Source organism: Podarcis vaucheri (genome assembly GCF_965113315.1).
Source record: "Podarcis vaucheri genome assembly, chromosome: 5".
NCBI classification, from domain to species: Eukaryota; Metazoa; Chordata; class Lepidosauria; order Squamata; family Lacertidae; genus Podarcis; species Podarcis vaucheri.
The window spans coordinates 90,720,437-90,747,488 of NC_138763.1; the positions used below are offsets into that span (position 1 = coordinate 90,720,437).

General features: G+C 43.1%; 1 long non-coding RNA gene across 2 annotated transcripts; it reads left to right on the top strand.

The window, feature by feature from the left end:
* Positions 1–12,938: 12,938 nt before the first annotated feature.
* Positions 12,939–17,455, top strand: LOC309532892. Of its 2 annotated transcripts, none has more exons than XR_014220055.1 (4): positions 12,939–13,118; positions 14,207–14,361; positions 15,974–16,067; positions 17,337–17,455. It is a non-coding gene; the product is annotated as an uncharacterized lncRNA (long non-coding RNA). The 2 variants fall into 2 exon arrangements; XR_014220056.1 differs by having other exon boundaries at positions 15,988–16,067.
* Positions 17,456–27,052: the final 9,597 nt, after the last annotated feature.

Sequence of the window (27,052 nt, forward strand, 5' to 3'; positions counted from 1 at the left end):
TACAATAAGTGGGTTGTTAGGTAGATACCCTTTCTTTCTTTTTTATTTCTTTTTTTTATTGACTTAAGAAAATAATACAGACAGCAAAACGAGGAAGTCTAAGTTAACATTGCCTTCTACCGACAAGAAATAATAATAACTATGACAATAATGAAAATACTAAAAATACATTTACTTCCCCTTTTGAACTTCTATTCTGGTTACAATATATTACTGTTCTATAAGAATCTATAAAGAAGGCTGATCGCTGAAGAATTGATGCTTTTGAATTCTGGTGCTGGAGGAGACTCTTGAGAGTCCCCTGGACTGCAAGAAGATCAAACCTCTCCATTCTGAAGGAAATCAGCCACTGGAAGGACAGATCCTGAAGCTGAGGCTCCAATACTTTGGCCACCTCATGAGAAGAGAAGACTCCCTGGAAAAGACCCTGATGTTGGGAAAGATGGAGGGCACAAGGAGAAGGGGACAACAGAGGACGAGATGGTTGGACAGTGTTCTCGAAGCGACCAACATGAGTCTGACCAAACTGCGGGAGGCAGTGGAAGACGGGAGTGCCTGGCGTGCTCTGGTCCAGGGGGTCACGAAGAGTCGGACACGACTAAACAACAACAACAATGTTACAAACTCTGATTTTAGAAGCCCCCAACCCTTCCACTTGTAAAAAACAAAAATCTGCCCTTATTCCCTTATGGGGAACACAAGAGCCCTTATAGAGTCCTTTTTAGGTCCTACATCGGTCGGAGAAAATAACAGAGGCCAACCAGAGAATACTGAGAAACAAAGCAGCTAGTAAGCTTGATCTTTATTGACTATTGCAACAGGGTGCTCCCCTTACATGCAGGAAAGGAGGAGGACCCAGAACAAAGGTGTGCCCGCCCTTATATAGACATTTTAAATTGCCCGCCCTGGAGTCCAAGACCACCCCCAGAAACATACATACATCACAGAAGGGGTGTAGCTCAAGGCCACGCCCCAGATACATCATACCTACATCACAGAAAGTGCGGTCTACAACAGAAATCTGAGTGCTTTATCTCCTGTCTGGCAGGTTACCTGTTAATGGTCACTTGATTGGATTACCTGGGGAGCCTGGCCAGTCTTTTGTAATGATAACTACTTAGTTTCCTAAGCCAGGTCACAGGCTCACCCTATTCATACACAGGCATACCCTTAAGACAGGATTTGTGAAGAAAAAGACAGGCTTTTCCATTTTCCTTCGACCTTGCAGAGAAATATTTGAGTTCAACTTGGGAGGGACAAAATGGTTTCAGGGCTTTTTCTGTGGGGTTTCAGACATGTGGTTTATATATGCAGTTATGAACATTTATTTTACACACACACACACACACACACACACACACACACACACATATGACCTTAATTTTTTTATTTCACACTTAACATACAACTGATGGGGAGCACACGGCTTTCAAAACACGTCCCTCTGAGCCAATATGGGTATACGCAAACTAATAACAAGGCCTGGCCCTACCATGAGACAGAATGAGGCAGCGGCCTCAGGTTGCAGGTGTTGAGCCGCAGGCAATTGGGCAAAGCTGTGCAGGTCACAGCGCCTGCCCTACTACCCCTAAGCTGGTCTGCTGCTCTCAGGCAGCAAAATGCGACCTCCAAAAGTGAAAAGGATGTTTAAAACAGCGGTAGGCAACCTAAGGTCTGTGGGCCGGATGCGGCCCAATCGCCTTCTCAATCCAGCCCGCGGATGGTCCAGGAATCAGCGCATTTTTACATGAGTAGAATGTGTCCTTTTATTTAAAATGCATCTCTGGGTTATTTGTGGGGCCTGCCTGGTGTTTTGCATGAGCAGAATGTGTGCTTTTATTTAAAATGCATGTCTGGGTTATTTGTGGGGCATAGGAATTTGTTCATTTTTTTCCTTCAAAATATAGTCTGGCCCCCCACAAGGTCTGAGGGATAGTGGACCGGCCCCCTGCTGAAAAAGGTTGCTGACCCCTGATTTAAAATAACCTTTGTAAAAAAAAACAAAGACCCCAAAGCTTTTCTTCTGGGACTTTTATTCTTCTGGGAATTTTAGGGACAGAACTACCTGAACTGTATAGAAACGAATTCATGTACGCTACTACAGTGGAAAGAATGTTACTCGCCCCAAAATGGAAAGAAGCGGAAGTCGTCCCAGGAAAGGAAGAATGGATACAAAAACTTGTGGGATGTGCAGAAATGGCGAAACTTGCCAGAAAAATAAGAAATCAAGGTAAGTAACTTTTTTAAAAAATAAAAGAATGAAAATGGTTTATTGAATATTTACAGATGAATTGCAATCAGATAAGAACATTGGCAGGATTATTGTAATAACTTGCATTTTCATAAGAGTATATATTTAAAGAAGAAGAAGTTTCCTACTTGTTTAGGGGGTTGGACTTGATGGTCCTTGTGGTCTATTCCAACTCTATGATTCTATGATTCTAATTGAGCAAATTAAGTTAATTTGGCTATGCAGAAGATATTAAAAATAAATTTAAGGAACTGCAGAAAGAGGGAGGAGGAAGTCAGGTTTTGAAATGTTAAAATGATTGTAAAATTAGTGAAATGTAGAAACTTGAAAAGTATAAATATATTATTATTTTTAAATGTGACCTCCAAGCCAAGGAGATATACAACCTTTAGAAGACTTTCAACATATATAAAAACATAACAAAACATTAAATATAAAAAAAAATCCCTAGACTGGGCTGCCTTCCAGATGTCTTCTAAAGGTTGTATGTCTCCTTGGCGTGGAGGCTACATAACTCCATGCTCTCCAAAATTTCTCCAATGAGAAGTTCGAAAGCACGTCAAAGTGCAAGTAGATAAATAGGTACCGCTCTGGCGGGAAGGTAAACAGTGTTTCCGTGCACTGCTCTGGTTCGCCAGAAGCGGCTTAGTCATGCTGGCCACATGACCCGGAAGCTGTACGCTGACTCCCTCGGCCAATAAAGCGAGATGAGCGCCGCAACCCCAGAGTCGGCCACGACTGGACCTAATGGTCAGGGGTCCCTTGACCTTTAAGGGAAAGCAGGACATTCTGGGATCAAATCAGAATCCAGGATGGCTTCTGTAGATCTGCAACTGTTCCTGAAAAATAGGGGCACTTGGAGGGTCTGGTACCACTTAGAAAAGCAAATTTTTGCAAATTTTGCAAGGCAGTTCTCCAGCCAAGCAACATGGATACAAATGCTTATACTAGCCCAGTGTTTCTCAAACGGGGTGAGAGGCGAGGATGGCTAGTGTGGCAGGAAGATTCAAGGACAATCAAAGAAAAACATTGAAGCATTTCAGTGTTGAATGGTATAGTATAACCCCCCCCCCCCAATATTTGCAGAATCTGGATAGATATCTTTTCAAAACGAGAGTAAAAGCACTAAGTGATGCTGAGGACAATCCTGGTTGTGTTTCCCAATGTATCCATTAAAAATCTGGTGTGTTGCGAGCAAATGTTTATTCTGAAAGGGTGGCCCAGAGAAAAAAGTTGGAGAACCACTGTACTAGGATAATAATAATAATAATAATAATAATAATAATAATAATAATAATAATTTATTTATACATACCCCGCCCTCCCCAGCCAAGGCTTGGCTCAGGGCGGCTAACAAGCAATAATAAAAACAAGTTGAATGAATACAACTTGAAAACAAAATTAAAATACAACATTAAAATATTGAAACATTAAAATATTAAAATGTAGCCTCATCGCAGGAGGAGAAAGGAAAAGAAAAAAGAAAAAAGGAAGAGGGGGAGGAGGAGGGAATCAAATTGGCTCCAAGCCAAAGGCAAGGCGGAACAACTCTGTCTTACAGGCCCTGCGGAAAGAAATCAGATCCTGCAGGGCCCTGGTCTCATGAGGCAGAGTGTTCCACCAGGTCGGAGCCAGTGTTGAAAAGGCCCTGGCTCTGGTTGAAGCTAATCTAACTTCCTTAGGGCCCGGGACCTCTAGGGTGTTGCTATTTATGGACCTTAAGGTCCTCCATGGGGCATACCGGACACGTGCACAGACATGAATTCATGAAAAGTAGCATGCAAAAAAGGAGGAAATTGCATGCAAACATCTGTATACTGCATTACCATGAATTTGCAGTAACATGTTGATGAGCATTTGAAAAATAAGAATAAAAATCACTAACTGATGTGAAAATGGGGAGAAGTAAACTTTTAGATTGAAAAAACAAGGAATTCAAAAATGGACAAATCTGCCCATCCCTATGCGACAGAGCAATCCCTACTCACAAGTAATCCTGTGTTCGTTAGAGCTTACTTTCAGGTAAATGCGCCTAGAGCTACACTCTAAATCACAGTGCGATGGGAATAACAAGAGTAAGGAGGTTGCAGAAGAGAGATTCCTGTTAGCCGCTAGCTGACAGTTGCTTCTGTTGTCATATTTAGCGCCCACACACAGTGAGCTCAAGACTCCAATAAACTGGAGCAGCAACAGTCTCAACCGCTGCAAATTTGTGGTCACCTCGTTACTGCCCGGTGCCTTTCCGCTTGACGAAGATGTGTTTCCAAATGCAGCTACAGTCGCAAGGTCTGTTGGGGACAAATCGGGTCTCCTTTGATGGAGAAAAACTGTATGTGGACAAACGCCGGGTCCCTTGGCCAGTAAAGCGAGATGAGTGCCGAAACCCCAGAGTCGTTTGCGACTGGACTTAATTGTCAGGGGTCCTTTACCTTTTTTACTTGTGGGGTTACCTTCCCCTGTTGAAATCACTTGACTGCTTCACTGCGTGGAACTGGTAATGTTACAGAGACCACATAATACTCATCCTGCAATTCAATGAAATCAATCATTTAGTGTGGCGGCACCTACACCCAGCTAGATGAGTGGGGTAAAAATAATAAATTATTGTTGCTGTTGTTGTTACTTTAAAACTCCCTGTCTATTGACAGCAGACAATCACCTTCTCTGTACCCCTTTTGGCTCCTGCTCAAAACAAACAGTCTCAAACAGCTTAGTTGCCAAACAAATCGGATCCTGAATGCCGCAAACCCAGAAGTAAGTGTTCCGGTTTTCAAACGTTTACCGGAAGCTGGACATCCGACGCGGCTTCCTCTTGAGTGCGGGAAGCTCCTGCAGCCAATCAGAGGCCGTGCCTTGGTTTTCGAATGGTTTCGGAAGTCAAACAGACTTCCAGAATGGATTAAGTTTGAGAACCATGGTTCCAAAGTATCTGTTTCAGCAAGCCTGTCCAGGCAAGTAGATGTTGACATTTCCTTATCTTTTCCTATTAATCTGAACTATCTTTTAAATGTTTTGATTACTTGCTTTTAACTTTAAAAAACAGATAATTTTAATATTTCTTGTAAACAGCTTACTTTGCTTTTTTTATTCCAACCAAGAGGTATATAAAGAGTGTTAAGTAAAGTAAGTAAGTAAGTAAATAAATAAATAAATAAAAGTCTGAAAAGTATCTCGTTTAGTCACGGACTTTGATGAAAATCTCAGTGTCAAACTTATCCCAATCTCAATGAGAATCAAGGTAAATAATATAGAAACTGGGAAATCTGTAGAAGGGAAATGGGATCGTCCTTAGAAAATTATGTAAAGGATGGGTATTTTGGTTTAAACTGAGGTTTATAAGTTAAATTTGGTTAAATAAGAAGAATCAAGTAAAATAGTAATAAAGTGGCTAAGAAATTAGGGATTAGAAATTATATGTGTTTGTATTTGTGTTTGTATGTTTGTGTTGTGTATTGTTTGTGTGTGTGTAAACTTTGAAAATTCAATAAAAATGTTATTAAAAAAAAAGAGAGAATAAAGGTTTGGGTTTTTTTAAAAAAAAAAAATCCACTAAAAATATGAACCATTCTCACATATCATATGCATTAGTATACACATAATTATGAAAATAATATTATATGCCTGTTATACACATACACACTCTGGCTTTTCTGAAGTAACCAGCACAGGAAGTTATGTCCAGAACTTCATATAACTTTTCTAAAAATACTTCAGTATTAATAATTGCATAATATAGCAATGCTTTCAAAATTATGCTGCAGAGGTATAATACCAGATGTGGCTTGACTCTTACTCTATGCATAATGTATATATTTTTATATATAGCCAGGCCTTTAAAAGAGAAGGCAGGAGCAGTGCTGTCAGAATCAGACACTCAGTGCAAGACGCAGTTCAGTGCGGGCAAAGCTTGATCTGCTTGCAACTGCCGAATTCCATTCATAAATGCATGTAGAACAAATTCTTCCTCCATCGCTCAGCTTGTTTCCCTCTAGGAAGCCCAATGTTCTCCTCTTGTTGCCCTTAGGATGTTTTAGGACGTCTTGGTGGCCATTGAAGGTTTTGCATAGACATCATGGACCGTAGACACCGAAAGACTTCTCCTCCTCTTCCTCCTCTTCCTCCACCACCACCAGCTATAACCAAATCATACGGTAAGCATATTCCATACACAAATTATGTTGCTGTGTGACATTCTGCATTGTCTTCTCTGGGCTGATTTTGCAGCTGGTCAGTTTTTTCGTTATAACCCTGAGTTATAGTAGTGTGGAAGATGCAGGGGAAACATTATCTCAGATTTTATATTCCTCACTTTATCAGGCACCCAGGTAAATAACTTTAAGAACAGCAGGAAAGGGTTAAGAAAAAGAATAGGTCCCTGCCAGAGAGGAATGGCAAGCTAAGCTGATGGACTACGCTGAAATAGCAAAGCTGACTGGAAAACTCAAGAACCAAGAGGACAAAAACTTTAAAAAAAGAATGGGGGGAGGGATATAATTTATCTAGGAGACCAGTGAAAGCAGAGTTTGTAACATTGTTGTTTAGTCGTTTAGTCGTGTCCGACTCTTCGTGACCCCATGGACCAGAGCACGCCAGGCACTCCTGTCTTCCACTGCCTACCGCAGTTTGGTCAAACTCATGCTGGTAGCTTCGAGAACACTGTCCAACCATCTTGTCCTCTGTCGTCCCCTTCTCCTTGTGCCCTCCATCTTTCCCAACATCAGGGTCTTTTCCAGGGAGTCTTCTCTTCTCATGAGGTGGCCAAAGTATTGAAGCCTCAGCTTCAGGATCTGTCCTTCCAGTGAGCACTCAGAGCTGATTTCCTTCAGAATGGAGAGGTTTGATCTTCTTGCAGTCCATGGGACTCTCAAGAGTCTCCTCCAGCACCATAATTCAAAAGCATCAATTCTTCGGCGATCAGTGGTACCTCGGGTTAAGAACTTAATTTGTTCTGGAGGTCCGTTCTTAAACTGAAACTGTTCTTAACCTGAAGCACCACTTTAGCTAATGGGGCCTCCTGCTGCCGCCGCGCCGCTGGACCACGATTTCTGTTCTCATCCTGAAGCAAAGTTCTTAACCTGAGGTACTATTTCTGGGTAAGCGGAGTCTGTAACCTGAAGCATCTGTAACCTAAGGTACCACCTTGGGTTACATACGCTTCAGGTTACAGACTCTGCTAACCCAGAAATAGTACCTCGGGTTAAGACCTTTGCTTCAGGATGAGAACAGAAATCGTGCTCCGGCAGTGCAGCGGCAGCAGGAGGCCCCATTAGCTAAAGTGGTACCTCAGGTTAAGAACAGTTTCAGGTTAAGAACGGACCTCCAGAACAAATTAAGTTCTTAACCCGAGGTACCACTGTATATGATTTGACCTTCTTAGCAGTGATTTCACTATTCTTCATTCAACACAGAGAACTATTACTTCCCAGAATCTTAGGTTTTTGTTAGTAGGTAAAGGTAAAAAAGGTAAAGGACCCCTGGATGGTTAAGTCCAGTCAAAGGTGACTATGCGGTTGTGGCACTCATTTCGCTTTCAGGCCAAGGGAGCTGGCGTTTGTCCACAGACAGCTTTCCAGGTCATGTGGCCAGCATGACTAAACCGCTACTGGCACAACGGAACGCCGTGATGGAAATCAGAGAGCACGGAAACACTGTTTACCTTCCTGCCACAATGGTACCTATTTGTCTACTTGCACTGGGGTGCTTTCGAACTGCTAGGTTGGCAGGAGCTGGGACAGAGCAATGGGAGCTCACCCTGTCACGAGGATTCGAACCGCCAACCTTCTGATTGGCAAGCCCAAGAAGCTCAGTGCTTTAGACCACAGTGCCACCTGCATCTGTTAGTATTTGAAGATGGCTGCTTGGGGGTTTACTTAACCCCACATACTACAGGAAACCACGGAAGCTGAAAGAAGTCTATTTTTAAAAAAAGTGACAGAGAGGTTATTTTCCATTTTGCACTTGTGGTCCTATTTTTAAGATGTGTTTATATTTTCTTTCTTCTTGCCTGGTATCAATCTGTCTCTCCTGGAATGGTTAAGAAGGGCTTGCCTTTCAAGCAGCTGGTTTATGACTCACTGGAGTTTGCGGCGTGTGGTTTTTCCAGTCGTTGCTGCTCCCTCTTTCCCAACTGGTGGGAAAGTCAGGGCGGGCTTTTCAGGGTCATTCAGATTATTTCAGCACTTGAGTGTTAGGATAGCTTTACACATTTACAACCTGAAAAGGGACGGCTTGTTTTTTTTTGCTTTTTTAAATGATATTTATGGAATTTTTTTAAAATTACAAAAGAAAACAAGGTAGAAAAAAGAAAGAAAAAACAAACCACATCAAACAATACAAATTAATAAAAATAAAAATCAAAAAATAACACAACACGATCAAAAGACAAAAATATACCACAAACATTTAAAAACAAATCCAATATTCTCAAATCCTTAACTGTCATTACCTTCTTTCTTTGACCTCCTCCTCCTCCCTTTTTTTGTATCCTAGTTAATTGTCGCAGCAAATCCTTTCCATAATTCATAATATTCTGTCATTACATTACCTTAATCTATTTTAATTTGGAATTTGCTGCCAAGGAGTGTGGTGGAGTCTCCTTCTTTGGAGGTCTTTAAGCAGAGGCTTGACAACCATATGTCAGGAGTGCTCTGATGATGTTTCCTGCTTGGCAGGGGGTTGGACTCGATGGCCCTTGTGGTCTCTTCCAACTCTATGATTCTATGATTCTAATCTTATCTTACTATAAAAAACCTTAAAGCTTAAAACTTAAATCTTTTACCAATTTCTCATAACCATAATATTCTTACATAATTCTTTAAATATTTTTACTAAAGCCAAATAATTTCCTTCCAACATTTTTCTAACATTCATCAATTTTGTAGAACACTCCTAATAAAAAAAAAAATCCAATCTTCATCCAGCATCTCTTCCTCCTGGTGCCGGGTTTTGTCAGCCCTTTCTATCCCATCAATCTAGCACATTAACCTGGTAATCTTATATCCGAGGCCCTTAAGTCCCTTCCATGTCCCTTCCGCGGCTCTTCTTCATATTTATATCTTTGTCTTCTGCTCCTTTCAGTCGTGGGAACTCCAGCTTAACAATGTTTTTGACCCTTCTCGACAAATCAGCCCCTTTTCCATAGTCCACACTGAACTCCATGTGGTATTTATGAACCTGTTTCAAAGTCCCTCCAAAATTAAGAGCCGAAAAGGGACGGCTTGAACACAACCTTCAGCACTCCCCGGATTTGCTTCAGTGGAAAGGTTGCCATCTTCCCCCTCCTAACCCAGTTTTGTATTTTCAGCAGCTCCCTGACATGCAGAAATTAAGGCTGTGCACACAAGTATACCTTTAAAGCACAAGTGAAGCAGATTATTTGCCTCTATGAATTCTGGGCACTGTAGTTTGTTAAGGGTTGCTGGTAACTGTAACTCACTGACCCTCCAAGTTCCCCTATTTTCCAGGGACAGTCCCAAATTCACAGAAGCCGTCCCAGTTTCTGAATTGATCCCAGATATCTTGCTTTTTCTTAGGATGACCCTATTTTAATCAGAGAAATGTTGGAGGGTATGGACGCAGGTGGCGCTGTGGGTTAAACCACAGAGCCCAGGACTTGCTGATCAGAAGGACGGCGGTTCGAATCCCCGCAATGGGGCCAGCTCCCGTTGTTCGGTCCCAGCTCCTGCCAACCTAGCAGTTCGAAAGCACGTCAGAGTGCAAGTAAATAAATAGGTATCGCTCCGGCGGGAAGGTAAACGGCGTTTCCGTGCGCTGCTCTGGTTCACCAGAAGCGGCTTAGTCATGCTGGCCACATGACCCAGACACTGTCTGTGGACAAACGCCGGCTCCCTTGGCCAATAAAGCGAGATGAGCGCCGCAACCCCAGAGTCGGCCACAACTGGACCTAATGGTCAGGGGTCCCTTTACCTTTGCCTTTACCTTTATGGAGTTATATGACCCCTGAGCCAAGGAGATAAGTAACCATACAACCTTTAGAACACATCTGTAGGCAGCCCTGTATGGGGAAGGTTTTTTTTGATGTTTAATGTTTATTATTATTATTATTATTATTATTATTATTATTATTATACGTTGGAAGCCACCCAAAGTGGCTGGGGCAACCCAGTCAGATGGGCAGGATAATAATAATAATAATAATAATAATAATAATAATAATAATAATATAGGACATCCCTATTTTCATTGCAGAGATTTTGGAGGATGTGAACTCTGTGAGGGGTCAACTACAGCACCCAGAATTCTTTGAGGGAAAGAGTGTGTTAAAAATGGGCTTTAAAGGTCTCACGTGTACCGAGAAAATTTTGCTGACATGGAAGTGAAGGGGGGAGAATTCACTCCAGTAAACCTGCCCCAAAAGAAGAAAAGAAGAAGAAATAATGGGCACCCCAGAAACATCCTTGTGGGTCTTCAAGCCCAGCTATGTTTTTTATGTCCGTCTCTGCAACCTGCCCTCAAGGCATGTTCAGCTCAGCTCATCGATTCACCTTTGCCGTTCCTGCCTTTGCTTTCTGGGTAAACTCTGCCGTTTCAGCCAAAGAGGTTCAGAAGTTCCCTGACTTCCAAAGGCTGCTTCCAAAGTTAATGGTTCATCAAGGTGGATCTTAATAGCCAGGTTTCAAGCTCTGCACAGATGTCACTGTAGAATGCTGAGGCAAATTCCACCTTCCCTTCCTAAGCAGGCAGACTGGCTGGCCATGTGATTTTAAGTCACACTGGCATAAAAAACGACAGGCAGCTAAGCCTTTCTGAGTGACACTTGGCATGGGCCTTGGGATCAAACGTAACATCAGAGAAAGCCCACCTTACTTTACATGCCCCACTTAACCAACGGGTGCTTCCCTAAACATCTGGGTTCTTAAAGGTGATTCGTGACAACAAGGCATTTTTCCAGAATTCATAGCTGAAGAGCTGATCCAAACTATGCCCAAGTTGGGTGGTACATGACTCCAGTCAAGCTTGCAAAAATATATCATTTGCCCGATAACAAATGTTGGAAATGTAAAGAAGTTGAAGGTACCTTCTTTCACCTTTGGTGAACGTGCCTAAGGATCAAGGCTTTCTGGGAAATGATATACAATGAATTGAAAAAGGTATTTAAATATACTTTCCCGAAGAAGCCAGAGGCCTTCCTCCTGGGCATAGTTGGCCAATCAGTGTTAAAGAGGGACAGAACTTTCTTTATGTATGCTACAGCAGCAGCAAAAATTCTTATCACAAAGCATTGGAAGACACAAGATCTACCCACCTTGGAAGAATGGCAGATGCAACTAATAGACTATATGGAGATGGCGGAAATGACTGGCAGAATCCGAGACCAGGGAGAAGAGTCGGTGGAAGAAGATTGGAGGAAATTTAAAATGTATTTGCAGAAATATTGTAAAATTTTTGAATGCTGAGGACATTGAAATGAATTGCAGGGGTTTTAGCAACAAGGTAAAACGTAAGATTGGATCAATAACAGATAGACTAACAGGAGATGAATTTGCTGAACCAATTTTTAAAAGGGATACAAAAATGGGAGACGAGAGGAAGTCAGGAAAATAAGTTAACTAAAGAGGAGAAATTAAGAAAGAGGGAATTTTTGTCTTTTTATATGTGTTTTTTTTCTTTTTCTTTTTTCGTGTTAAATGTCTGTATTTTTGTATTTTATAACTCTGTACCTTTTTCTTTTTTTGTGCTTAACGTGTGTATTTTTGTATTTTATAATTTTGTATTTTCTTCATTTTTTGCATTTGTCTAAACCTTTTTATCATGAAAACCTAATAAAATATTATATATAAAAAAACCAAACTATGCCCTAGTTGGCAAAGTGTGTTCTCCCTAAAATGAGAGCACGGGTTGCGGTGTGGGCCGCCAGCCCAGTCCTCTGTTGCCAGGCAGGTTAATGGCTATTGCCTGGTGCAATAATTAGCTGACCGGATTGCTGGGGCAAATTGCATGTAGTAAATTGGTGGGTGGGACCATAGTCTTTCAATATTGGGGCACTCTGCCTTTTGCTTTCTCTTTCGCTGAGTGCAATGGATCACCCGCCCGCCCTGTGTTCCGGTTGTCCTTGCTTTGCCTGTCATGGGGTCGTCTGCCTTGTTGCAGGGGCCTAGTAGGAATTTTGTCCATTTGGCTGATTGGCTGGTGCCACTTGGTTTTTGCCTACTACTTAGCAATTCGTCACAATTTGCAAGGTTGCGGTTAGGCACTGGTTATAAAAAGCTGGTGGTGGAGGGGTCAGGATAGGCTGTGCCTGCCCCTCCAATGGTGGTGGAAGGGAATTCTGTTAAAGGAATCCTGGGGCTTGCCACGATTTCGTCCAATCCCTGAAATGGGACCAGGGCCTTGGGGAGCTGGTTGGGTGAGCGGTGAGGGACTGACGCTCAGCTCAACTGATCCCCAACATTGTCTTTCCCTTCACTGGCTTCCGATGGAGTTCAGAATGTCAGTTCTGTCCCTGGCGGTGGGGGGGGGGGGACGACGACAGATAGTCATAACCAATGTCTAAGCAACCACCCACAGATTTTGTATTTTAATAAAGTTGTGGCTAAAATAGTGCCCAAAAACCTAAAACTTAAATTACGTGTGTTGTGTGAATTATTTTGAGGGGTTGGCTTCGGGACCTTGACACGCAACATACATTAAAAATAATGCATGCCCTTTTTGCGGAAGCCTTCTCTGAACCAGACCCTGGGATCCAAGAAGTTAGGCTGAAGGCAGGTCAACCTGACCCAAGCTGAAAGCAGTCTTGTGAAAGGTTCTGGAGATCTCCCCCAGTGTGGTGGCTCTTTACACTTTGCCCACCCCTCCTCCTCCTCCTTCTCCTGCGTAAAAGTTATTGTCATATTCCATGGAGGTTCAGGTAGGCAGATGAATGGAAAGCGTTCCTCTCCATTACTAGCTGCACTTGACTGGAGTCTCATTACATTACGATGGTGCTTTAGCAGGCGAATGGGCCTCGCGTCTGGGTTCCGAGCACCCCTCATACCTCCCTGATAACGTAAATTACCCTCCGCCTCATTGCTTCAAATGATCAAACATCAAATTGCAAGTTAAAAAAAAAAGAAAAAAGAGGGGGGGAAGGAAGAAGGGGGGGCGGAGAAACAAGAAAAGCTGAAGAGAAGTGCAGGTTGAATCTTGACAGTCAGCAATGGAGATGCATTCATGCCTCTTAAACGCTTGCTAAAGATGAATCCATTGAAAGCTTGAAGCACAGTAATTTTGCTGACATTACGGCACACCTGTAAAACCCAAACAAAGCTTTGTAACTCAGAGCCCCAGCCATCACGCGCCCGGATCTCATGTCTTTCGTTGTGGGCAGGCAGGCGAGGTGGTAACTGATCTCTCCCCATCACAGCCACAACTACTCAAGATAGATTCCCTCGATGTGCCTTGTTGTTGTTGTTGTTGCTGCTGCATGAAGTAGCTACTATTCCCTCAATGAAAAATCCCCCAACCATGCGAGAAGCTCCTCCAGTCTGAGCCAAGCTGAAAATAAAGTGTTGGGCCGGGGAGGAGGATATTGTGGGTGGGGGTGTCGCTTGGGCAATTGTTTGCTTGCATGCATGGCGAGGGGGGGGGCGCGAAGGCCGGTCAACCCCACATCAAGAAATATGGATTTAGGGAGGGTAACGAGGCGCAGTCGAAAGAAGGGGCTGTATGTCTTTTCTCAGTATTTAAACGTGTGCTTAATGTGGTGCTCAGTGAAATGGCTAATCTGATAATGGGAAGAGTGTTTGCTGTAGTATTCTGTGAAATGTTTACCACAGTATTTCATGGGGATTGTGTTTGGTAAAAAAAAGAGAGAGAGAGAGAGCAGGAATCACTCTAGCGTACAGGAAAACGTTCATTGCACAATATAGTGGGGATGTTAAGAGGTTTATTTAGACGTGCATTTAGGGCAGTGTGGAAAAAGAGTTAAGCGTGGGGCATTTTATTAATATTTTTCAGGGTGGGGCTGAGTTTAACGCACATGGAAATGACGAATAAGCAAAGTTACCGAGAGCTGGACATTGGAGCAGATCTTCGCCCGACTCCTAATATGACACGTTTGCTTAAGTACTTTGTCGAATTGAATTGGACTCATGGTTAAACAATCCAGCTAGGTGGGTAATTCATAATTCATTATACCATTTATCCAGCAGCTTTCTGCCTCCTCTCTGCTTGTTGGTTGTCTCCGAGGCCGTTCCCTCACATCAACTCATTGTTCAGAATCATTCACTGGATAATTTCAGCCATGGAAAAAACCTCTCGATCTGTAGCTCATTGGTAAATCATTTGCTATAAACACAAACTAGATACTTGGGGGGCCGAATACTCCAATAACGTAAATTGGTTTAATATCGTCAGCTTCACTGGACTCACGCTGACTGAGGGCAACTGATCCTCACATTTAGAGGAGAGTTGGATTTGATTTGGTTGTGCAGGTCTCGCCATGATCTTCTGTTTTCTTCTGTTTTCTGGCCGGATAAAGATAAGGAGTTGTAGCCGAGCTCGCACGGGTTGACACCTGTGAACCACTCTCATCCAAAAGTATTGTGTGAATATCGTATTTTATTGGCACCCTGAAATATCCTGAACTGTGAGTCTGGAGCCAAACTGGCTCCTTGCAACTTTGCCAGGGAGCCCGTTGGTTTCTGAGGGTGGGAACAGATTGTCCCAGAAAGTTGAAGGTGTCGTGAAATCTGTTGAAACAATGTGACTATTTAATTTGATGTCCATTTGTTAAAAAATTGGAAATTGAATAAAAATTACATTGTAAAAAAAAAAAAAGCCTGTATAATCTGGTCAAAGACAACCCAAGGGTGACAATGGCTAAAAGCAATTATTGGTACCCAACCTAATTCTTTTTTATTATTATTAACAAAAATAGCTTAATTCTTACAAGATGTTTGGGGGTGTCATCAGAAATACAGGTGTGTGGCCTGCACCTTAAGATCAATATACTACTTTGGGAACATGTTCTTAGGTTGTGAATTTGAGATGCCCCCATATTAAATTTACTAACATTTGTGGCCTGAATCGGAGCAAGATGTACTTTGGTTCAACCAGATCCATGAGAGTCCCTGAAATAAGGTAAAAGGTAAAGGACCCCTGGGTGGTTAAGTCCAGTCAAAGGCGACTATGGGGTCATGGCACTCATCTGGCTTTCAGGCTGAAGGAGCCGGCGTTTGTCCATAGACAGCTTTCCGGGCCATTTGGCCAGCATGACTAAACCACTTCTGGCACAACACGACACGGTGGTGGAATCCAGAGCGCACAGAAACTCCATTTACCTTCCCACCACAGCGGTACCAATTTATCTACTTGCACTGGTGTGCTTTCGAACTGCTAGGTTGGCAGGAGCTGGGACAGAGCAACAGGAGCTCACTCCATCGCAGGGATTTGAACCACCGACCTTCTGATCGGTAAGCCAAAGAGGCTCAGTGGTTTAGACCACAGCGCCACCCATGTCCCCGAACCCCTAAAATAGCCCTGAATAATCAAAGGTTTTTATCCCTCCTGCAACAACTCACTCTTACTTTATGAGCATAACATCAGTATCTGACCCGAGACCGTGAGACCCAGAGCTGGTAAGAGGTTACCTGGTTGCCTGCTTGCCGGAAGATACGAAAGATGCGAGGGTCTAACTCCTCAACAGTTTTCAACTTTTCAAGATTCATTTGATGACAATGGTTAATTGATGTCTGCTTTTAACTTTCGTATGGTCTTATGCAGTCCTATTTTTCTAGAAAAAGAGGTACCGGAATTCCCCCTTGTTCTCTTCTAATGGCAATGGTTTCCACCTGAGAGATGCCAGCTGTGAGCCCGGGTGAGTTCCAGCTAGGGAAAAAAGCCTGGTTTTATGTTTGATTGCTGTAAGCTGCTTTGACTCTTTTAGGACACAGCAGTATACAAATATTTTTTTTATAAATAAATAAATATTCCCCAGCCCCACTGACGCTAATTGGAGGATTTTTTTTAAGTATTATTATTATTATTATTATTATTATTATTATTATTATTATTTACTGTTATTCGTCCAAGGATCACAGGGCAGTTTAAAGTATAAAGTTGTATAAAGAAGAACGTCACCAATGAAAATCAGAAGAAAAGGAACCCAAGCAGGACTGTGGATCAGACAATTTGTCCGCTTGGCGAATACTTCCCACAACCTAGTGGGAATGCTCCAAAATAAGCAGTTGGGTTTTTTTACCATGGCATTGACGTATTTGTGATCAAGTGTGATTGCAGTACTGCTGTGGTCGGCAGTGTTGCAGCTGACCAGAAGAAACTGACCTAGCCCGCTCTTGTGCTTTCAACAGTACCTCAATCAGAAATCAGTTGGTGATGCTCTTCAGAGTCACGAGATAAATAATTGCTACGGATCCGTCTCTTTTTCAAGGGGAGAGTTACAAGGTTGGCACTTAGCATTTCTTGTGTCTTATGATAAGAGCTGCAGCTTGCGTTTACAAAATAATGCCCATTCTCCCTTGGAAAGTTGGTCCGTGAACCACTAACTTTTCTACAGCTAGTTTTAAAATAAGTCCTCTGTGTGTTTAAAAAATCTAATATAATTTTCAGCCAAAATGTCCTTGGGAAGAACAAAATATTTCCCTGTTTTCAATAGCAGGGTGTGTGTGTGTGTGTGTGTGTGTGTGTGTGTGTGTGCTAAAATACAGACATATTTTGGAGGAAAATCTGGAATATTTCCATTGGAGTGGAACCCCCACAAAGTGTTTATTATTAATAATAATAATAAATGAGTTTAATCCACAAAATATAACTCCCTCTTCCACACACACACCCCTGTTTGGAATATGCCAACAGTAGCCTTGATGCTTTTGAAAATAATGAGCATTTTTATAGCTTCCCTTTGTCTATCATATAAATCCAGGCCTTACAAAATATGGTTATTAAGGATTCTGTGGCATGTTTTGAAACAGGAGGATTGTTCTAACAGTCACAGCGGCTTGGCTACATTCCAGCATGTATAATTACATTCTCTTGGTCTCTCCACTATCTTTCAGTTCTACCGGGTTGGCGAGTATTGGGGGGGGGGGGAGAGAGAGAGAGAATGACTTTTTGCTTTGCACTCCAGAACATCATCTCCTGCCTAGTGCTTTGACTACAGAGAGGCTGCTACGATCCTACTCTGGAGGTGGCTGCTTTTGGTTGACAAGGGAAATAGGAGCCAATACATTTTCTTCAGTTTATTTTACCATAATAATATGCTGCATTTAAAGTTCTACTTTTCTCGTTTCAGGGCTTTCAGGGTCCAGTTATTAGAAAAGAAATCCATTTGATTCACTTTTACATTGATTAATTTGTATTGTCTTAGTTTCCCACTCCATTTTAGGGAAAAAGACTAATAATAATAATAATAATAATAATAATAATAATAATAATAATAATAATAATAATATGCTACACATCTGATTGGGTTGCCCCAGCCGCTCTGGGCGGCTCCCAACAAAATATTAAAAACACAAGTCAACACCAGCCTTTAAAAACTTCCCTGATTATCCTAAGGATGGAGAAGTTGGTCAATTTGGGTTTGTCTCCTTTTTATTTATTTTTACAATTTTCAGATCAATTTGCCACATTTCTGAATCAGGATGCATGGGGGGAAAAATACTCATGAATATTTGTCTGTACTTTAATGTGCATTTCTTCTAATATACACATTATTGTGTACAGTGTTGCCTAGTTTACACAGTTTTGCAAGCAATTTCCCCTTCAATGCACTTTGTATACTATTTTCATGATTCTTGGTGTGCTCATATACTCCTTTTTCTTGCTTGGAGAACAGCATCATACAAGCGCAAATTTCCAAATATAGCTGTGTTCCAGTTCATATATTGTTTTGAAATGTGCAAACCAGGTGAATTCAGATTAAAATACAAACTGAACCTATTTCTTGCCATACCTCAAGCCCCATTTTTCAAGGATAAGGTGGGTTCCTGTGTCTCCAGTCTTGCTCCTTAAGTCAAAAAGCTGGATATATACATAGCATAAGAATCTTCACCAAGCTGCAACTATTACTCTTCCTTAACTGTAAAGATCCCATATCAAAGTTGGGAAGCAGTACCTCTAGGCTCTAACCAAGATATAGGATGGTGAAAGAAAGAAGAAATGGGATTTGTTTAAACCCGTCCGCTATAAAGCCAAGTGGTGACAATTGCTTTTTAGAGCATGTAGATCAGGTTTCGGGAACCTTTGGCCCTCCATGTGGCTGTACTACAACTCCCATCAGCCCCAGCAAGCATTGCAACAGTTGGGAGCTGTAGTTTGACAAGTGTCGGAAAAGTTGAGATGCAACTCAGCTTGTATCACTTGGAGAAGCGTTTTCATCTCGGGCTTGCCAATCGGAAGGTTGGCGGTTCGAATCCCAGAGACAGGGTGAGCTCCCGTTGCTCTGTCCCTGCTCCTGCCAACCTAGCAGTTTGAAAGCAAGCCAGTGCAAGTAGATAAATAGGTACCACTGCAGCGGGAAGGTAAACAGCGTTTCCGTGTGCTCTGGCACTCGTCACAGTGTTGCTGTCGCTCCAGAAGCGATTTAGTCTTGTTGGCCACATGACTCGGAAAGCTGTCTGTGGACAAATGCCGGCTCCCTCAGCCTGAAAGTGAGATGAGCACCACAACCCCATTGTCACCTTTGACTGGACTTAACCATCCAGGGATCCTTTACCTTTGAGATAGTGCAATCAGACTTTTTTAAAAAAGAAAAATGCTTTGTGCATCTGCGTCTAGTCTTGCCCCTTTCTAAAATGTATTAATTGGTGTGTGTTTTCCTTTTTTGTAAATCTACCAAAGAATGAAATAAAATTGGTTAAGGGGTTTTCTTAGTGTAGTGTGTGTGCCGTGTCCCATTGGTGAAGTGGTGGCGGCACTTGCCCTTGTTTTGATAGGAAATTATAACAATAACAATAATAAATTATATGTATCCCATCTGGCTGGATTTCCCCAGTCACTGGGCGGCTCCTAACAGAATATTCAAAGCACGACAAAACATCAAACACTAAAAACTTCCCTGAACAGGGCTGCCTTCAGATGTCCCCTAAAAGTCAGATAGTTGTTTATTTCCTTGACATCTGGTGGAAGGGCATTCCACAAGGCGGGTGCCACTACCGAGAAGGCCCTCTGCCTGGTTCCCTGTAACTTGGCTTCTTGCAGGGAGGGAACCGCCAGAAGGCCCTCGGCACTGGACCTTAGTGTCCGGGCTGAACGATGGGGGTGGAGATGCACCTTCAGGTATAATAATAATAATAATAATAATAATAATAATAATAATTTATTATTTGTACCCCGCCCATCTGGCTGGGTTTCCCCAGCCACTCTGGGCGGCTTCCACAGAAACCAAAAAAACATTAAAATATCATACATTAAAAGCTTCCCTGAATAGGGCCGCCTTAAGATGTTTTCTGAATGTCAGGTAGTTTTCCATCACCTTGACATCCGATGGGAGGGCATTCCACAGGGCGGGCGCCACCACCGAAAAGGCCCTCTGCCTGGTTCCCTGTAGCTTCGCTTCTCGCAATGAGGGAACCGCCAGAAGGCCCTCGGCGCTGGACCTCAGTGTCCGGGCAGAACGATGGGGGTGGAGACGCTCCTTCAGGTATACTGGGCCGAAGCCGTTTAGGGCTTTAAAGGTCAACACCAACACTTTGAATTGTGCTCGGAAACGTACTGGGAGCCAATGTAGGTCTTTCAAGACCGGTGTTATGTGGTCTCGGCGGCCGCCCCCAGTCACCAGTCTAGCTGCCGCATTCTGGATTAGTTGTAGTTTCCGAGTCACCTTCAAAGGTAGCCCCACGTAGAGCGCATTGCAGTAGTCCAAGCGGGAGATAACTAGAGCATGCACCACTCTGGCCAGACAGTCAGCGGGCAGGTAGGGTCTCAGCCTGCGTACCAGGTGGAGTTGGTAGACAGCTGCCCTGGATACAGAATTGACCTGTGCCTCCATGGACAGCTGTGAGTCCAAAATGACTCCCAGGCTACGCACCTGGTCCTTCAGGGGCACAGTTACCCCATTCAGGACCAGGGAGTCCTCCACACCAGCCCGCCCCCTGTCCCCCAAAAACAGTACTTCTGTCTTGTCAGGATTCAACTTCAATCCATTAGCCGCCATCCATCCTCCAACCGCCTCCAGGCACTCACACAGGACCTTCACCGCCTTCACTGGTTCTGATTTGAAAGAAAGGTAGAGCTGGGTATCATCTGCATATTGATGGACACCCAGTCCAAACCCCCTGATGATCTCTCCCAGCGGCTTCATATAGATGTTAAAAAGCATGGGGGAGAGGACGGAACCCTGAGGCACCCCACAAGTGAGGGCCCAAGGGTCTGAACACTCATCCCCCACCACCACTTTCTGAACACGGCCCAGGAGAAAGGAGCGAAACCACTGTATAACAGTGCCCCCAGCTCCCAACCCCTCTAGACGGTCCAGAAGGATGTTATGGTCGAGTCCATTTAGGGCTTTAAAGGTCAGCACCAACACTTTGAATTGTGCTCGGAAACGTACTGGGAGCTAATGTAGGTCTTTCAGGACCAGTGTTATGTGGTCCTGGCGGCCACTCCCAGTCACCAGCCTAGCTGCCGCATTCTGGATTAGTTGTAGTTTCCAGGTCACCTTCAAAGATAGCTCCACATAGAGTGCATTGCAGTAGTCCAAGCGAGAGATAACCAGAGCATGCACCACTCTGGCGAGACAGTCCGCGGGCAAGTAGGGTGATCAAAGGAGTCAGCCTCCCATGGCTAGACATAGTTTTCCTTCTCATGAACCAGAGAGCAGTGCCAAGGTAGCTCAGTACCTCTTTGTTCTCTCCAGAGACAGGGGAGCACAAGCTCTGCCGCAATATAGGGCAGGCTAGACGACTGTGGGGCTATGTGAAAGGCCATCGAAGATGACTCAGACCAGTAGAAGGGATAATAAGTTGGTAGGTTTGTAAAATTAAGGAATGTTGAAATGACGTTTGATCGAAAATAAGTGGTACTGGTAAAGAGATGTTTAAGAAAATGTAAATAGGGATTGATAATTGGAAATGGTTATTTATAATAATAGGTTAATATATGGAGTAAGGATGAATGTTAGAGGGTAAGGATTTGCTGAATTTAATATTTGAACTGGAATACAAAATGGGAGGTGTGAGGAGGTCAAGAAACTAGTGAAGAAAATATAAGATTTGAAAATATTAATCTATTTTTAGTTTTGATTTTTGGCTTTTCTCTTTGTTCTTATTCTTTATTCTTTATTTTTTCTTCTTTCTTCTATCAACTGTTTTCCTACTGTGTATTTTTTATTTGTTTTGCTTTTGTAGTTTAAATGTTGGAATTTGTTTTTATTTTTTTGTGAAACATTAATAAATATTATTTTTTAAAAAAGGAAAAAGAAAAGAGGATGGTTACGATCCCAAACCCCCCAAAAAAATAAGTTGGTAGGTTTGACCTATGCATGTTATTCGTTTTTGTTTTTGTGGTTGTTTTTTTTTTTAAAAAAGAGGATCAATGCTTCCCTCAGCACTTTAATGCACCCCATTGGTGTTCTAAAACTCTAATGGTGCAGTCTGTGAGAAGCTGTCATTTATTACCCACAGATGGGGTGATAATTATTGACAAGATTGTAACTAATAATTAAACCCATTTGCTCCTTTTAAACAAGTTGGTGTGAATTATTTTCAGGGAGTTCTGCAGCAGGGCTGTGGTCACTCTTGCTTTGTGGGTAGAATTATAATTCAGGCCACCTGATGGTGGGGGGGGGGGGGGAGAGCGGATGCTCTGGACCAAGGAGACAATGCCCAGATTTCCCGACAACTCCTAGGCTGGGACCTCCCTAACCAATCTTTCTGTTGTGGATTGGAAAGGCTTCCTTTTAATGTTCTGCACCGTGCCTAGGATCGTGTTGTTGGGCAGCAAGCAGAGTGCTCATAGAAAATAATGTCCAGTTGATTAATATATGAATCATTTCTGCTCTGCTCCTCAGATGAAAAGGCAACCGGACCAGCTAAAGTAAGATCAACTGGAAACAAGAGAGCGCCAGCCCACAGGGTTACAATCCAAAAGGCACAGCACAAAAGGAAAAGGGGATGAGTAGGGAAGAGGAAAGAAAGCAAACTTAAGTGCCAGTTCTTAAAGTTCCATAGGACTTTTGTTGACCAGCTGGAATGGAAATTATCAGCAGTAGCCCCCATCTCTCCCTCTTCTGCAATGGGTACTACATTGCAGAGATGGCTCAAAAACTTCGAGATTATTATAGATAAATCATCCTAGTCAATGAAATCTGCACACATTTAGTGGGGTTAATTTTGTGTTTTCCTGTTACCTTGCCTTCTACGATGGACAGAGTGTGCATGGTCTTGTCACTTGGCCAAATATTAGAAGGAAAAACATGCATATTATCACCAAACTGAAATCTGCCCAGTGTGCTTGCAATCTGTATTTAACTAACATGCCCATATTCCTTAATATTTCACCTATCTTTACTTCTGTCTTTTTGCTTAAACTGGGATTCAATAAGTAGCAGATCAACCAATATATTCCAGACTTTAAAAAGTTCATCGGACAATTAAAAAACGGCTAGGTTGCTTTTATACTGTCCGTTTGATCTGAAATTCCTACCTTTGGTTTATAGAGAGTTTAGCTCCTGTTATTACCAACCTGTTGCAGTCCAGTATTTTCCATGTTGCCTTCTCCATCTTTTCTCAGAGCTAATCCATTGCACCATTGTTGTTGTTTTGTAGTTGAAATATAATTGCAGCACTGCTCTGCCCACTGCGGGCTGGCAAAGTGCTGATGAGACTTCCCAGGGTTTTCTGTGCTTCTGAGCTTCCACAGCTTTTAATTAGTTGTTTTCTATTCACTCATAAGGGAACAACATAAGTGCACTGGACCTTAATTGGTTAGTTCCTGTTCCTGGTGGTTGTGGTAAGGTAAAGGTAAAGGGACCCCTGACCATTAGGTCCAGTTGTGACCGACTCTGGGGTTGTGGCGCTCATCTCGCTTTATTGGCCGAGGGAGCCGGCGTACAGCTTCTGGGTCATGTGGCCAGCATGACTAAGCCGCTTCTGGCAAACCAAAGCAGCGCACAGAACACCGTTTACCTTCCCGCCAGAGCGGTACCTATTTATCTACTTGCACTTTGAGGTGCTTTTGAACTGCTAGGTTGGCAGGAGCAGGGACCGAGCAACGGGAGCTCACCCCGTTGCGGGGATTCGAACCGCCGACCTTCTGATCTGCAAGTCCTAGGCTCTGTGGTTTAACCCACAGCGCCACCCGTGTCCCATGGTGGTTGTGGTAGTTGCGTTCTAATGTCTGGTTTTCTTTTTGTACCCAGAATCACCACTCCATGTTCCCTACGGCATTTATCATGACTGCAAAACTTAAAAGGGGGACGGGGACCATGAGCTGTATCTGCAAAGCAGTTGTTAAAGCCCTCTTCCTTGCAACCAAGAACATAAACTAACTGGCTAAGATGTGTTTCTGGTGTGTTGTTGTGTGACTGACCAGCAAAGCACCTAAAGGAGACAGTTTGAAGGACACTGACAAACTGGAACGTGTCCAGAGCAGGGCAACCAAAATGGTCAAAGGTCTGGAAACGATGTCTTATGAGGAACGGCTAAGGGAGCTGGGCATGTTTAGCCTGGAGAAGAGGAGGTTAAGGAGTGATATGATAGCCATGTTCAAATATATAAAAGGATGTCATATAGAAGAGGGAGAAAGGTTGTTTTCTGCTGCTCCAGAGAAGCGGACACTGAGCAATGGATCCAAACTACAAGAAAGAAGATTCCACCTAAACATTAGGAAGAACTTCCTGACAGTAAGAGCTGTTCGACAGTGGAATTTGCTGCCAAGGAGTGTGGTGGAGTCTTCTTCTTTGGAGGTCTTGACAACCATATGTCAGGAGTGCTCTGATGGTGTTTCCTGCTTGGCAGGGGGTTGGACTTGATGGCCCTTGTGGTCTCTTCCAACTCTATGATTCTATGATTCTACGAAGCTATATTTAATGAAAAGGACATGGAGAAATTAAAATTTCGCTGAATAGGACTTACCAGTAGGCGGCAAAACACTAGGATCGTTGTGTTTCTCCAAATGTATGCCTCCATTTTTTAAAAGGGGGAGTTGGAATTCAAGGTGTCTTATAATAAATGATCTTGCCTCTGGGGACAGATTTTCAGGGGAAAGGTAGCAATGTACTAAGTGCCATGTGGAGCTTGCATTTTAATTCTACTTCCTGCTGATTGTGGAAAAGCAATGTGTCAGCAACACAAAAGAAATAGCCTCTTATTCAGCGGTGCAGTTGTGTCACACGGTGTCTCAGTTCACATACCCTGCGACATTTCTCTGATGAAAAATAGGGATGTCCCATTCCATAACGATAATTTTACTATTTATACCCAACACATCTTATTGGGTTGCCCGGGCACTCTGAGCAGCTTCCAACAAATGTAAAAAAAACCATTCCAAAACATTAAACATTAAAAAAAACCACCTCCCGATACAAGATTGCCTTCAGACGACTCAAGTTTTGGATAATTCCATACCCTCCAACATTTCTCCAAAGAAAATAGGTACCATCACGGCTACTGCTCCCATCACCTCCTGGCAAATAGAAGAGGAAGAAATGGAGGCAGTGGGAGATTTTACTTTCTTGGGCTCCATGATCACTGCAGATGGTGACAGCAGCCACAAAATTAAAAGATGCCTGCTTATTGGGAGAAAAGCAATGATAAACCTAGACAGCATCTTAAAAAGCAGAGACATCACCTTGCCAACAAAGGTCCGTATAGTTAAAGCTATGGTTTTCCCAGTAGTGATGTATGGAAGTGAAAGCTGGGCCATAAAGAAGGCTGATCGCCAAAGAATTGATGCCTTTGAATTCTGGTGCTGGAGGAGACTCTTGAGAGTCCCCTGGATTGCAAGAAGATCAAACCTATCCATTCTGAAAGAAGTCAGCCCTGAGTGTTCACTGGAAGGACAGATCCTGAAGCTGAGGCTCCAATACTTTGGCCACCTCATGAGAAGAGAAGATTCCCTGGAAAAGACCCTGATGTTGGGAAAGATGGAGGCCACAAGGAGAAGGGGACGACAGAGGACGAGATGGTTGGACAGTGTTCTCGAAGCTACCAGCATGAGTTTGACCAAACTGCGGGAGGCAGTGGAAGACAGGAGTGCCTGGCGTGCTCTGGTCCATGGAGTCACAAAGAGTCGGACACGACTAAACGACTAAACAACAACAAAGGAAAAGCGGGACATTCCGGGATTAAATCAAACACTGGGATGGCTTCTCTAACTCAGGGATGTCCCTGGGAAATAGGGGCGCTTGGAGAGTCTGAATTCATCCATTACCGGATGGTGGAGGAGTCATGTGGCCAACTCCCCTGATCTGTACTCACAATATAACATGAGCTGGAGCTTCCATACGAATCTCCAATTGTGCAAAGGCCCCATTTATATCATTTCTTCTCCACCTGTTTTGGTGGCCTGTGTGTGCCCAAGCATGAGCCCAAGCTCACAAGTTATTATTTATTATTATTACAGACCCTCCAAGTGTCCCTATTTTCCAGGGACAGTCCTGTATTTACAGAAGCCGTCCAGGTTTTTGATTTGATCCCGGAATGTCCTGCTTTTCCTTAGGACGTCCCTATTTTCATTGGAGAAATGTTGGAGGTTATGGAGCAGACTTCCTCAACCTCAGCCCTCCAGATGTTTTTGGCCTACAACTCCCATGATCCCTAGCTAGCAAATGGTTACCAGACATCCCCGTTTCCCATTGATAGTCCCCAGATTTACAAATCAGTCCCCATACAAAATCCATTGAAGTTGAGAAGTGTCCCCGGAATCATTGAAAAAAATCTGGTAACCTTAAGCTAGCAGGACCAGGGGACAGGGATGATGGGAATTGTAGTCTCAAAACATCTGGAGGGCCGAGATTGAGGAAGCCTGTTATGGAGTTATGTGACCCCCAAGCCAAGGAGATAAGTCACTGTACAACATTTAGAAGACATCTGAAGGCAGCCTTGTATAGAGGAGGTTTTTTAGTGTTTAATGTTTTATTATGCTTTTGTATACATTGGAAGCTGTCCCAGAGTGACTGGGGTATTATTATAATTATTAACAACAACACGTCCCTATTGTCATTGGAGAAATGTTGGAGGGTATGCTATTATTCAGCGCTGTTTTCTGGGGGGACACAGGGGTATGCATACCCCTAAACACTTTGTGAATTTTTGTACTTTTGTCCATTTGCTGTATTTATTTTTCCCAATTTGAACTTTAAATGGTGCTTTTCTTGAGTACCCCTAATCATTTTTTTAGGGGGGGGGAGCACTGTTATCATTCATTAGATTTTATACAGTGGTACCTTGGGTGACAAATGCTTCGGGTTACAAACACTTTGGGTTACAAACTCCGCTAACCCGGAAGTAGTACCTCAGGTTGAGAACTTTGCCCCAGGACGAGAACGGAAATTGTGCGGCGGCGGCGGCACGGCAGCAGTGGGAGGCCCCATTACCAAAAGCACGCCTCCGGTTAAGAATGGTTTCGGGTTAAGAACGGACCTCCGGAATGAATTAAGCTTGTAACCTGAGGTACCACTGTACTGCCCTCCATCCATAGACCTCAAGGTAGTTTGCAACACAATAATACCATCTGCATGTTGGGAGGAGTTCCATTTTTTCCGGTACCTATTGCTAGGCTTATTCTTCTCGAACCCGGGCCACTTGAGTGTTTCCTTCCTATTCCCTCACATGCCGCATGATTGCTGTTGGGAGAGTTAGATATGAGCCTGATGGCTCCATCTCTCCAAGACACTTCCAT